This window comes from Salvelinus fontinalis, chromosome 33, assembly GCF_029448725.1.
Source record: "Salvelinus fontinalis isolate EN_2023a chromosome 33, ASM2944872v1, whole genome shotgun sequence".
Taxonomy (NCBI): domain Eukaryota; kingdom Metazoa; phylum Chordata; class Actinopteri; order Salmoniformes; family Salmonidae; genus Salvelinus; species Salvelinus fontinalis.
In genome coordinates this window covers 41,509,882-41,525,029 of record NC_074697.1, presented here as the reverse complement: position 1 = coordinate 41,525,029, position 15,148 = coordinate 41,509,882, and the positions used below count along the sequence as shown (strand labels likewise).

Below are 15,148 nucleotides of genomic sequence, written 5' to 3'. Positions count from 1 at the left end.
AGGTTAACTAATTTAGACTAGAGATCACTGCTCTTGGAGTTATTGGTGAATCATGGGCAGAAAGTACTTCAGTCACTCCATAAGTCCAATAATTGTTTCTCAAATCTCCTTTGATTGAAGAGAAAAGTTCCAGCATAATGTACCTCTAAATGGATATGCAGTATATTTCAAACCGAAAGGTCACGTTTAATCTAATGCCACAACGTCATACCCAACCCTATCTCAACATTTCCATCTGCAAAACAAACACAATGTAATATCAAAGCTACTCTTTTAAAATGTTCTCCACAGCTAAACAAAAGTCTATTTTGAAATATCACATAAAATATGTACAAACTAAATATATACAAGAAAAGCAGGAATACTAATGACTATACAATGTGTACTTTTGCCAACCCTCTATAGGCCACCAACTTCTATCTATACGAACGGTAGGATCGGTTTGCTATCATCCCAAATGAACCAATCGGTATCCTGTTTAGCTGTCATGAAATAGATAGATCGGGGGGGGGGGGGGGGGGGGGATGTACAACAACCTATTTCTGGAGCCGCTAAACATATTAAAGCCTCAATTGAGTTACATCCTACCGTAAAATGTATCTGTCTACGTTCAAGGCCCGGTGGGAGTAATCTTATCTGGACATAGTGAGGAACACAATGCCCATAATCAACTTAGAGAAATTGGGCATGTCCTGAGTCCTTGTCTACCATAATGCAGGATGATGATGCTGACATAAACCAATTGTATAGGTATGCATGTAGCCAGATGCCACGTTATTATCACTGACACATTGCTCCTTCCTTGTCTGACTAAAATCACTTCCTACGCGTTGTTCCTCTGGCAAGCACACTTCAGCCCGGAGCCCAAGCTCCAGAAGGAGAGAAACACGAGAATCTCAGTGAGCCCCTCTTGAGAGACAGTGTACCACACAGGCTAGCAACAGAGTTTAAAGGCTCATTGCAGTAAAAAGTGTTTTTCCTTTGTTTTGTATCATATAGTACATCTGCTGAAACTAACACTGTAAAAGTGTGAAAAAAATTGTAGCAGAGTTATTTCCTGATCATTTCTTGTTGAAAAGATCCTCTACACAGGACGTTATAATCAGCAGGTTTTCATGTACTGCAAGGATTTTTGCTTGCCTGGTGCCATCACCAGGCAGTATATAGACCAGTAACAAAGACTTCCAAACCTCTCTGCCAGTAACAGCTAGTTTTCAATTTTCCCCTCCCCACTCACACCAGTTCCAGCAAAAGTTCTGCTTGAGAAATTATTTTTGTTATTTTTTTTTAAAAATTGACAATTTTAAGGGAAAACTATTAGAGAAAGGTACTAAATTGTTACCCAGAAATGATTTGATATTTAGATAGAAATGCCTGCATTGGGCCTTTAACTTCTTACGGGTACGTGGGATGGTAGCGTCCCACCTGGCCAACATCCAGTGAAATTGCAGAGTGCGGAATTCAAAAATACTAAATTCAAATATTTAACATTCTTGGAAATATATGTGTTATACATCAAAATAAAGCTTAACTTCTTGTTAATCCAGCCGCCGTATCAGATTTCAAAAAGGCTTTACGGCGAAAGCAAACCTATGCGATTATCTGAGGACAGCACCCTGCATACAAACACATGAAAATCCTATTTCAACCAGGCAGGTGTGACACAAAAGTCAGAAATAGCGATATAAAAAATGACTTACCTTTGATGATCTTCTTCTGTTGGCACTACAAAAGGTCCCAGTTACATCACAAATGGTCCTTTTGTTCAATAATGTCCTTCTTTATATCCTTAAAAACTCAGTTTAGCTGGCGCGCTTCAGTTAATAATCCACTCAGTTTCCCTCCATCAAAATGCATACAAAATGAATCCCAAACGTTACTAATAAACTTTTCCAAACAAGTCAAACAATGTTTATAATCAAACCTTAGGTATCCTATTACGCAAATAAACGATCAAATTTAAGACAGAGAATAGTATGTTCATTACCGGAGATAAATAAGAAAGAACGCGCTTTCCTCCACGCGCTTGGAAACACTACAGCCAAAATGGGAGCCACCTAGAAAAACCAACATTTCTGAGTAATTTTTCCAAAAACCATCTTGAAACTCTTTCTAAACACTGTTGACATCTAGTGGAAGCCCTAGGAACTGCAATTTAGGAGGACTTGGGCTTATAATTATAGTACTAGCCATTGAAAAGAGTGGTAAACTGAATTCTTTTGGGGTTGTCCTCTGAGTTTCGCCTGCCATATCAGTTCTGTTATACTCACGGACATCATTTTAACAGTTTTAGAAACTTTAGAGTGTTTTCTATCTAAATCTACCAATTATATGCATATCCTAGCTTCTGGGCCTGCATAACAGGCAGTTTACTTTGGGCACGCTTTTCATCCGGATGTCAAAATACTGCCCCCTACCCCAGAGAGTTTAAACCCAATGTAATACAGACTATAGCATTAAAGGTAAGCCTGGTTGAAACACTTCTCTGCGATATTACAAACTATATTAAGATGTTGTGGCTACTGCCACTCAATTGCTCTCAAGCTTTGCTTCTACTTTACAATGTGGCTGTCAGGCTATTATTGTCTTTCAGGTCAAATCTGAGAAAGTTTATAAAATAATCTAAAAAAGTCACTGTCAATCATTTTAAAGGTCAGTCTATTCATCTCTAATACTGAGAAACTCCAATGATTTGTTTCTAAATCAATCTCTACATTGATCTCAGATTAGTGAGAAATGAAGGAAGTTAACTTCTTGCGACTATAGGGGGTGCTGTTTCAAATTAGCATAATTGTCTCTACAGATGAAACGGCTTCCTACTCAATTCTTGATCATACAATATGCATATTATTGTTATTATTGGATAGAAAACACTATCTAGTTTCTATAGCCGTTTGAATTATGTCTCTGAGTGGAACAGAACTCTTTCTACAGCGAAATCCATGACAGGTTTTGCGAAGGTCTGAGAGCGAAGCTCTGATCTCAGTTCAGTTTAAAGGGGTGTGTATATCCTATGGAACGACACGAACTGCACCCGCCTTCCCCTGGATGTCAGTAACCAATGAGAAGTGGAATGGGCTTCCTACGTAGCTCTCAGAGGTTATAAAAGACCAAGGAGTGAGGTACGCCTTCTTTTCGACGTTGAACTTTACGCAGAGAGAGACCTCGGGATGCCATTTTCGAACGCTCAGTAATGAACGTTAGATATATCAGTCTGTAATTTAATTTGATATAGGTGTTAGAAACATCATAACGAAGCTATTTCAAACCGAGTTATATCAGATTATGCGAGTATATTGCTATTTTTCGGATTTTCCTCAGTATTGCGTAATGAGGATTTGGACACGTTAGCTAATGTTAGCAATTGTTAGCTATAGTTAGCTGCTATATCAGAAGTTGAATACAACGTTTTACAACCAAGCAACGATTCTTTTGGACAAAAGTACCACTTGGCCAAGATTCCGATGGAAGCTCGTCGAAAAGTAAGAGCTATTTATGATGTTATTCCATTTTTATGTGGAAAAATGTAAACTCAATAACGGTAAATAGTGACGCCGTTATTGCGGCACTAGTCTGTCTGTAACGCACACTGTATGTCTAGTAACGTTAATTTTAAAAATCTAACTTAGCAGTTGCATTAATAACTAATGCATCTTTCATTTCATGGCCAACCTGTATTTTTTTAGTCAAGTTTATGAATAGTTTTCGATAAAAATAGTTGTATTATCATGATGCTGCCGGGCAGATTGCTTGAGTAGTTGGACAGTATTTCCATTGTGTAAGCACGATTTGTGCCGCTAAATATGCACATTTTCGATCAAACTCTATATGGATTGTGTAATATGATGTTACAGGAGTGTCATCGGAAGAATTCTGAGAAGGTTAGTGAAAAAATTAATATATTTTTGCAATGTTGACGTTATCGCTCTCTTTGGCTAGAATCTATGCTCTGGTAATGTTTGAACATGTGGTATGCTAATATAACGATTTATTGTGTTTTCGCTGTAAGACACTTAGAAAATCTGAAATATTGTCTGTATTCACAGGATCTGTGTCTTTCGATTAGTGTATGCTGTGTATTTTTACGAAATGTTTGATGATTAGTAATTAGGTAATACACGTTGCTCTATTTATTTATTCTAGTCCATTTGTGACGGTGGGTGCAATTGTAAACTATGAAATCTACCTGAAATATGCACATTTTTCTAACAAAACCTATCCTATACCATAAATATGTTATCAGACTGTCATCTGATGAGTTTTTTTCTTGGTTAGTGGCTATCAATAACTTAGTTTAGCCGAATTGGTGATAGCACCTGATGGAGTAAGAAACTGATGGAGTTAGAAAAGTGGTGTCTTTTGCTAACGTGGTTAGCTAATAGATTTACATATTTTGTCTTCCCTGTAAAACATTTTAAAAATCTGAAATGGTGGCTTTATTCACAGGATCTGTATCTTTCATTAGGTGTCTTGGACTTGTGATTTAATGATATTTAGATGCTACTATTTAATTGTGACGCTATGCTAGCGATGCTAATCAGTGTGGGGGGGGGGGGGGGGGGGGGGGGGGGGGTGCTCCCGGATCCGGGGTAGAGGCTCGTTAGAGGTTAATACAACAAGAAAGGAATATAAATTAATATAACACAGGCTATGTATGGCCTTAGGTGACTGTGATCCATCCTTGACCTCAGGAGATTTTTTCAAAGCCATTTCAATGGAACAACTCAAACCTCTGAACCCAAACAAGCAAATCTGGATTCTAGTAGAATTTGTTTTCTTTCAAATACTTTAGCTGCACTTAGTGAGCTAGCCTGGCGCATGGTATCCAATTGGTAATTACAGTCTTGTCTCATCGCTGCAACTCACATACACACTCGAGAGAGGCAAAGCTCGAGAGTCGTGCATCCTCTGAAACACAACCCAGCCAAGCCGCACTGCTTCTTGACACAATGCCCGCTTAACCCGGAAGCCAGCCGCACCAATGTGTCAGAGGAAACACCATACACCTGGTGACCATGTCAGCGGTGCATTGCGCACTCGGTCCGCCACAGGAGTCGCTAGTGCACGATTGGACAAGAACATCCCTGCCAGCCAAACCCTCCCCTAACCCGGACGACGCTGGGCCAATTGTGCACCGCCGCATGGGTCTCCCGTGGGTCTACCGGCCAGCTGCAACAGAGCCTGGACTCGAACCAGGATCTCTAGTGACACAGCTAGCACTGTGATGCAGTGCCTTTTAGACCACTGCGCCAATCGGGAGGCCGAACATACATTTTGAATACTTTCTCAGCCCTATAATAAGTGTATTCTATAACGTAGATAAAGCAGTCCAAAGAAAGAAAACCAGTCGCGCGAGAAGAAAAAGGACCTTGAGGCAAAATGGAAGACACAAGCGCTTATCTTTTCCAAACTCCTCCAAGGCTGCAGCTTTCTGCCCCGAACAGCTGGAGTCTCATTTTCAAAACACTGGATTATGGGGACAAGTGCTCAAGAGCCTAAGCCCTCATGACTGCAGAATGCACCACACTCAAATCTTACTGCCTGGAGAGATGTATGCACATGGCCTGGCCATCCCTTGGGAACACACAAAGCATTGGGGAAATTGAGTGACATTTGAGTTGCTAGATAGACATTATCTAACACCAAAGGAAGGCAAAGTGATCGGCTGGCATGCCTGATAGTGTTGCAGTGCTTAACCTGTTGGTGGAAAAGTGAAAATGGCCATGTCCAGGACTGTTAAATGGTCTACCCAAACTTGTGAGTACTTAATGGTGGATAATGGACTACTAAAAGTACTTAGTGATGTATCTTAAAATGTAATGGGCTGATGAGGAGTCAGAACAGCCCCAGCATACCAGCCAGAATCCACTCCCACACCCATTCCCCCGCCATCCTTAGATAAGAGGCCTCAAGGAGAAATGTACAGTACCACCTGAAAAAATTTTCATTTATGGTTTGTCAATGGATTCCTGTAGGCCCATTTTTATTAAACCCTCATAAGGTCACCAGAATGTGAATGTTTGTTTGAAAAACTACATGAATAATCAGTTGACCACTTCACATGTTTTAGTTTTTTCATTTATCTCTTTTCTGTGAGAGAGAGCTGCACCAGCCCTACTTTATTTTTTATTTAACCTTTATTTAACTAGGCAAGTCGGTTAAGAACAAATTCTTATTTACAATGACGGCCTACCCCGGCCAAACCCGGAAGACGCTGGGCCAGTTATGCGCCGCCCTACGGGACTCCCAATCACGGCCGGTTGTGATACTTGGCAAAAATTGGTTGAATCAGCATTGTTTCCATGTCATTTCAACAACAAAAAGTACATGTGGTGACATTGAATCAACTTGGAAAACTGATTGGAAATCTCAAAAAGTCATCAACGTAAGAGAATTTAGTCTTTTTTTTAACCTAAATCCACTGACACGGTGACATTTTTTGTTGATTTCACGTCAGCTGACAACTCTACCAAAACTAGACATTTAAGGGACGTCTGTACGCAGTGGGGAAGCTCTGAAAAATGAAATGCTCATGCATAAATAAAGTGTCCACAGAAAGAGTAAGGGAACCGTCCTTTGATGAAAAAATATTGGTGTAGATATTGAATTGCTCAAACCTAGTCTTGTAGTTTGGAGTTGAACCACTCACGCTTGAGTGCTAAGTACTGTACATGGATGTGTTCCCCCTCTCTCGACTTGTGTAGGACAGTGTGTAATGCTAATGAGCTAAATGTCACACCCATTTTGTTTACCCCACTCGTCCCATGACTTTTTAATAGACATCCTGTCTTCCATTCCACTGCTGGGGCCCCGGAGCCAGCCTGGAAGGATGTGGAGTACACTACTACTACCGCTAACTGGGCTTTACTATGCACTACCCCTCTTCTCTGGGGGCCGACTGTACTGTACAGTATATATGTCCATTCACTGACAGTGGGAGTGAGGCTGTGTTTGTGTTCCTAGGGAACTCTAATGGAAAAAGTCACCTTAGGCAGTCCTAAAAGAGCCTGCAGCGGACATCTCGCTTAAAACAGATTCCTCTTTTCATCCAGGAGCCGAGTGTTAAGAATTCCTGTTTATTAATGCATGGGAGCCATACCACTGAGAGGAGATCTGTCTCTCTCTCTCTCTTACACACACACAGTGGTTAAATGATGTGAGAATATCCTGCTGAGATCAAATAAATCCACAAGGAGTCATTGGATCAGAGTTGATTAAGACATGACAACCGTCTTCTATTGTGAGCCAGTGCCCTTGATGCCTATAGGAAGCCTGCTATACTACAAATGAGCATAGGGGGTGGAAGTGAAAACACGTAATTTTATCTCTCTCTCGCTCTGTGTACAGCTCTCCATGCCATCACAGTAGCACCTCTGCCATGGGCGAGTCAGCCTCACTCTAAATTCCTCTCTCCCAGCCAGCTCATTTGCATCACAGGCCCGTGCTTTTATTCATGGCTTTCTTTTATTCATGTTGCTACTTTCATTTCTGTTTCCAACAGATGCCCTGATGCTCTGATCTACTGCTGCTGGGCTGGAGTACACTGCTGCTGTACCATCACTGGGTGGCCTGAGGCTAAAACAAACACCGCACTCGAGGATGGTGGAAAGATCTGACCTCATCACTCAGCTGGGTCACTACGGAAACATAGTCCCTTTCTTATTCATCTATGAAAAATAGTCCCTTTTGGGATTTCTTTACCAGCACCCAAAAATGAGTGCTATTCTAATGCTCTTGAAAGGAAGGAAAGCTGATGTGATGTGAATGGCACCACGTTGCTTGTGTTGGGTACATCCCTGCTTCCCAATCTCTTCTCACATATACACCATTCTGAATTCATACACACTCCCAGTGGCCTTGCCATGACTGTTGAACCTCTGGACAGCAACAGAATAACAGGAACCAGACCAAAGAGTTCCCAAAATCAAAAAAAGTCAGTAGGAGGCAGATACATGGACCCACACACACACACACACACACACACACACACACACACACACACACACACACACACACACACACACACACACACACACACACACACACACACACACACACACACACACACACACACACACACACACACACACACACACACACACACACAAAGGGTTATTTGTCCCTGGCCTTGTTGGGGCCCAGGGGCTTCACAGTGCGGTGCTTTCACAGAGAGGGCCTGTGATCTGTGAGGGCCCCGCGAGGCCCTACCGTGTGAAACTCAGGTGGTAGCTGGGCCCAGCTGCTTCTTGGCACCTTACAAATGACTCCGCTCAAAGCGTCGCAGAGAGGGGGGGAGGAAACAAGCGTTCTCGGAAATTGCACTCCTTTAACAAGAAACAATGTTTGCTTTGTCTCTGCTTTAGCTGTCATCTTTCAAGCTCACTTTTTAACTTGCTAACCTTTAAGATGTCCTCTATGTCAAGGAACTTCTCCATGAATGGACCATGACTCCCCATCTCGTCTCTGATTTTGAAACCTGTGAGTTCCTCATCATAGAATCCCTCATTGGACTCAACAGTACAGTGGCATAAATGTTTGACATGAACAAAAACAATTATAAACAGTGTTCTAAAAGCTGTTTCTGAGGAACATGCAGCTCCTTGCATGATGTGTGGAACAGAACAGTGGGGGGATGAGACTCGAGTCGCTCACTCTACATTAAAGAAACAAATTCATATTTTATCAAGGTGCCCCCATAGCGTCTGCACACAACCTCGGCTAGGCTGGTGCAAAACAACAGGGCTTAGCCTAGTGTCTTCAGTCTGCCCTGCACAACATCAATGCTGATTGGCTGGGGAATTCAGCTGGTCACCGGATGATGTCAGCTGTCTGACAGAACTTTTCACATGACTGTCCAGGCCTTATCCAGCTGGCCCCCTCTTCCCGCTATGCCCAGCCCAATGAAAGAACCATAAACCCACTCCTCTCTCCCCTTCACCCTCCCCCGCCCGGCCCCAGCCCGCGTGACCTCCAGCCCGCGTGACCCCCAGCCACAGCCACCCCTCTCACCAGCCCACACATGCTGAAGCAGCCTGCTCAACATAACTTCGGCTAATACACTGCTACTAATAACTTCGGCTAATACACTGCTAATGTAAACACTGCCACTGCAGTGTACTACTACTACTACTACTACTACTACTACTACTACTACTACTACTACTACTACTACTACTATTCAGCACCAACTGACCAACCAGTCTTTAACACAGACACACCGCTCCACCTACACTGAAAGTAGCCCGCCCCACAGTAGCCCACACACTACTGTGCTAGCCCTCACAGGGCTGAGAAGGCTATCTTCCACAGTCTCCACACAGGTCAGAGAGAGTGGTGGTTGGTGAGAAAGTGCTAGTAGCCATGCACAGGATGGCACTGAAGCATCACTGCAGTTAAAAGTAGCCTTGTAGTGCAGGGCTCGGCCATGATGTCCCCTTTCACTGATATTATTGACAATCAGTGACAAGAGGGGCTTTTGAGAGAGATGTTGTTTATGTGTAAACACAGGCCCGGGTGGAATGAGACAGAGCTCTCTGTAAACTGTCTCTATCTCAGGGGACTGCATCCAGCCATCCACTCTGTCCTGGTCTTTCTCAGCACTCCAGACCGGTGAGGCTGTGAACACAAGAGCCTTGCAGCGAAGGACAGTGAGTGACCAGCGACAGTGAGTGGAGCAGAACATTAAAGTAGGCCAGGGCCCCTCATGCCCGGATTAACCCCAACTAGCTAGTGCTGGAAGAGAAGACTGCTAAAGCTGCAGACAGATGGCTTGGTCTCCCGCACATGCAGCCTGGCCAGAGAATGTCTGTGGCTTTACACACAGCAGTAGGCTAGTGCTATTTAGCACCACTGTTAACACAGGGAGCGCAGTTTGGACAGAGCACAGCCACAAATTGTCTGTGTGCATGAGCATTATTGCCTTGACTATGTTGCCTTTGTGCAGTAGTGCAGTGTACAGGTTTTAACACTATAGGACCACCACATTTGTCCCCAAGCTTCAGCCTCACCTGCAGAAGACAAACAGGGTAGAGTAATACATACTGCAATACAACTAATACATACAACATATAACCAACAGGCCTACATACAACCACTGGATCAGAATAGTGAGGCAACCCAACAAAAGAAAAACAAATGTGTTGTTCTCATGTGCTCCTGGGTCTCTAGAGGCAATGCTTGAATAAGCACAGCATTATCCTCGCAGCTAGCAGTGGTCAGCACAGCTTTCGCGTCATCCGTGACGTGCCTAAAGTAGCTCCGTCTCCTCCTCCAATGGCTGGTCGGTATAGGGACTTCCCCATTCTTTGTACTGCTACAGAGACAGACAGACAGTATCCCTGCCAAGCCAACCACTCCAGGACTGGGGCTGCTGCCATTGGGTACTGATAGGGCCTCCCCTCCACACTGTCTATCTGCAGGACAGGACAGGTAAGCCGCTTCTTCTCGCCTCTCGGCCTGGCATGCCCTCACATCACCTGCAGATAAGGGGCTATTCCAGGAACGACCTCCTTCCTTGCTGTGGCTGCAGGTAAACCCTCCCTCCCTCCCTTTCTGGCTGGCCTCCATACTGCCTGTAGATAATAGCCTCTCCTGTAAAATACCTATTGGCTCTCCCTCTCACTGCCTGCCGATAAAGAGCTCTGCCTGCCTGGGCTGGCCAAGCATCACAGCAATAGCTGTCTGTCTGCAGGTGAGTTGGTCAGTAGAGCTCAAGTCGTCAGGGCCAAAAGAATTTATCAGCGTCTTACTTTAACATTTTCATCGATGAACTCAATCTCAACCTCAACTCCTACTTATTCTATGCGTTGTAAAATCACATTCGTGGACTAATCATAGCCTAGCATGCATGATGAAATTGTTGGCTTTCACTTCCATGACAGGTAAAGCGCTAGTGATCTAGCTACCGTACGCCTAAAGCAATGGCATGAAATACATGAGTAAGACAAGAGGAAACTACTTTATAAGTCAGGAGGAGTAGCAATCTTCTCCCCAGGCTCTGTCAAATGGGGAAAATGTCAGTGATTGTTAGACTGAGCCTCTAAATGCACTGGATGTAAAAAGCAGGACAGAGGGGAGAAGTGGGGGAGAAAATGCCTGTACCGAAGGGTGTAGCTTTTCATTTTTTTTACAGAGAAAGAGAAGTTGACTAAGTGACAGAGAAATTGACAGCGAGGGTAGAAAAGAGGCTGAGTGCGTACTTTACAGGACAAGATCAGTGTCAATCAGAGGAGAGTCAAAGGAATGAAAAGTGCACAGGGACTGTTGATCAGACAAGGGCAACGCCACCAACCAAAGGATCTGACAATGGACATTACCATTTAATCCCAACGGTTATCACTATTCAACCCCAGAAAGGAAATCACCGGCCCTGTTCAGATACTAGTACAATGCCTTCTCCCTTCATTCGTTCATTGTGGTAACAACCACTCGTCTGACTTGACTGAAGTAGTCAAAGTCATTTGGTATTGTAGTAACCTCGCTCAGTTAAGTCAGATCAGTGGTCATTACAAGGTAGATAGCTGAGAAAGCAGAAGGCTGACTGCGTCTCTGACTGCCCTCTAGTCCTCTGAGTTGACAGGCATAGCCAAACACACGACCCCTGTGACCTTCGTCCACAGCAGGTCAAATGTACAGAGGGCAAAGGTCATGAGAACCAATGGACAACTGGTCCCACTGAATAGAGAAATCCTGATGATAAATAACCATGCAATGCAATGTTCTTGTTTGGGCATTTCCTGTAAAGCTATTTTAATAATCTCATTTAGATTGCGCCATGCTAGTGGTCTAGCATCAGACAATGGATGTGATCTGGTTTAGTTCTGATGAAATCTGGTCAAAAATAACCTCCCCAAAAATAGTATATAGGATGGGCAGTAGTTCTTATGAAATCCCAAAATAATTAAATTAAGCATCAAGGTTCCAGGTTGATTTGCCGTATTCTGAACGCACTACAGCAGAGAGGAAGGAAACAAGCCACACGGTTATGTGAGTAATAAGTGTTTCCTTGGTTGGTAGACCAATTGGCAGTATGTATTTCTATATACACATACACAATACCCCATAATGACAAAGTGAAAACAGGTTTTTAGAAATCTTTTCAAATGGACAGATTATTTTCCAAAGCTCTACACACCCACACTCCCCACCACTGTTTCGCAAAAAAACTGAGGGATGGGGCTGGAGAAATGTAACCCCTCTCAAATTCATAGACAGAGCTATGGATGCAAGTACTGTCCATCCATGATATCAAATGTATAGTTCAAACCATATGTTGAGGCTATACAGTGTTTGTTTATATTTACTTTGTTTACAAACATTGGAGTGAATCAAGCTTCACAAGATGGTCGCCTCGCTTCGAGTCCTTAGGAAACTATGCAGTATATTGTTTTTTTATGTATTATTTCTTACATTGTTACTCCAGGAAATCTTAAGTCTTATTACATACAGCTGGGAAGAACTATTGGATATAAGAGCAAAGTCAACTTACCAACATTATGACCAGGAGCTGCCTTCTGGTCAGGCTCCGTAGACATGCACATCGCCCACCACTCCCGAGTATACCACTCGCCAATGTCTAGTATATTGACAAGGTAGACAAAATTCGAGCAAGGGTTGCCTTCTAGAGAGACATCAGATATGTTGTCGGAATCGGTTCGGCGACCGGGCTTCTCCATGCATCGTGCCGACAGAGATAAACACCTCTCTGGGAAGACGAAGGGTCAACGCTTCATGATTAACGACTCATGGTGTAATCATAACAACATACAGGAATTCAAGTCCTTCTGCTCAACCAACTGAGAATTCCTGATAATCAAATGTCAGCCATATTACCTCCAAAGAGAATTCTCGTCAGTTATCGTCACAGCTGTCTTCATTCCCCCTCAAGCAGACACAACGACGGTCCTCATGGAACTTCACTGGACACTATGTAAACTGGAAACCATATATCCTGAGGCTGCATTTATTGTAGCTGGGGATTTTAACAAAGCAAATTTGAGAACAAGGCTACCTAAATTCTATCAGCATATTGATTGTAGTACTCGCGGGGGTAATACACTCGATCCCTGCTATTCTAACTTCCGCGATGCATACAAAGCCTTCCCCCGCTCTCCCTTCGGCAAATCTGACCACGCCGCCATCTTGCTCCTACCGTCTTATAGGCAGAAACTCAAACAGGATGTACCAGTGACTAGAACCATTCAATGCTGGTCTGACCAATCGGAATCCACGCTTCAAGATTGTTATGATCACACGGACTGGGATATGTTCTGGTCAGCCTCAGAGAACAACATCAATCTATACGCTGACTCGGTGAGTGAGTTCATAAGAAAGTACATTGGAGATGTTGTACCCACTGTGACTATTAAAACCTACCCTAACCAGAAACTGTGGACGGATGGTGGCATTCGTGCAAAACTGAAAGTGCGAATCACTACATTTAACCATGGAAAGAGGTCTGGGAATATGGCTGAAAATAAACCGTCTAGTTATTCCCACCTCAAGGCAAAGAAACAAGCTAAATGCCGGTACAGGGACAAAGGAGTCGCAATTCAACGGCTCAGACACGAGACATATGTGGCAGGGTCTACAGGAAATCACGGACTACAAAAAGAAAACCAGCCATGTCACGGACACCAACATCACGTTTCCAGACGAACTAAACACCTTCTTTGTTCGCTCTGAGGATAATTCTGTGCCACCGTCGCGTCCCGCTATCAAGGTCTGCGCCACCCCCCCCCCATTTCCATGTCCAACTTGAGTAAAACATTTAAATGTGTTAATCCTCGCAAGGCTGCTGGCTCAGATGGCATCCCTAGCTGCGTCCTCAGAGCATGCGCAGACCAGCTGGCGTGTGTGGTGTGTTTACGGACATATTCAATCACTCCCTATCCCAGTCTGCTCTCCCCACATGCTTCAAGATGGCCACCATTGTTCCTGTACCAAAGAAGGCAAAGATAATTGAACTAAATGACTACCGCCCCGTAGCACTCACTTCTGTCATCTTGAAGTATTTGAGAGACTAGTCAAGGATCATATAGCCTCCACTTTACCGGCCACTCTAGACCCACTTCAGTTTGTATACCACTCAAACAGGTCCACAGACAATGCAATCGCCATCACACTGCCCTATCCCATCTGGACAAGAGGAATACCTATGTAAGAATGCTGTTCATTGACTACAGCTCGGCATTCAACATCATAGTACCCTCCAAGCTTATCATCAGGCTGGAGGCCCTGGGTCTCAACCCCGCCCTGTGCAATTGGGTCCTGGACTTTCTGACGGGCCGCCCCCAGGTGGTGAAAGTAGGAAACAACATCTCCACTTTGCTGACTCTCAACAACGGGGCCTCACAAGGGTGCGTGCTCAGCCCCCTCCTATACTCCCTGTTCACCCACGACTGTGTGGCCATGCACGCCTCCAACTCAATCTTCAAGTTTGCAGATGACACAACAGTAGTGGGCTTGATTATCAAAAACGACGAGACAGCCTACAGGGAGGAGGTGAGGGCACTCGGAGTGTGGTGTCAGGAAAACAACCTCTCAATGTCAACAAAACAAAAGAGATGATCGTGGACTTCAGGAAACAGCAGAGGGAGAACCCCCCTATCCACATCGAAGGGACAGCCGTGGAGAAGGTGGACAGTTTTAAGCTCCTCGGCGTACACATCACAGACAAACTGAAATGGTCCACCCACACAGACAGTGTGGTGAAGAAGGCGCAACAGCGCCTCTTCAACCTCAGGAAGCTGAAGAGATTTGGCTTGTCACCCAAAACCCTGACAAACTTTTACAGATGTACAATCGAGAGCATCCTGTCGGGCTGTATCACAGCCTGGTACGGCAACTGCACCGCCCTCAACCGCAGGGCTCTCCAGAGGGTGGTGTGCAGACCGCATCACCAGGGGCAAACTACCTGCCCTCCATGACACATAAAGCACCCGATGTCACAGGAAGGCCAAAAAGATCATCAATGACAACAACCACCCGAGCCACTGCCTGTACACACCATCAAGAAGGCGAGGTCAGTACAGGTGCATCAAAGCTGGGACCGAAAGACTGAAAAACAGCTCCTATCAAGGCCATCAGACTGCTAAATAGCAATCACTAACTCAGAGAGGCTGCTGCCTACACTGAGATCCAATCACTG

General features: G+C 44.2%; 1 protein-coding gene across 2 annotated transcripts in view; it reads right to left on the bottom strand.

Annotated features, from left to right (window-relative positions):
• The window catches only part of LOC129832310 (immunoglobulin superfamily member 11-like), a 121,986-nt gene that overhangs the window by 21,750 nt on the left and 85,088 nt on the right, over positions 1-15,148 (bottom strand). The window lies entirely within an intron of this gene.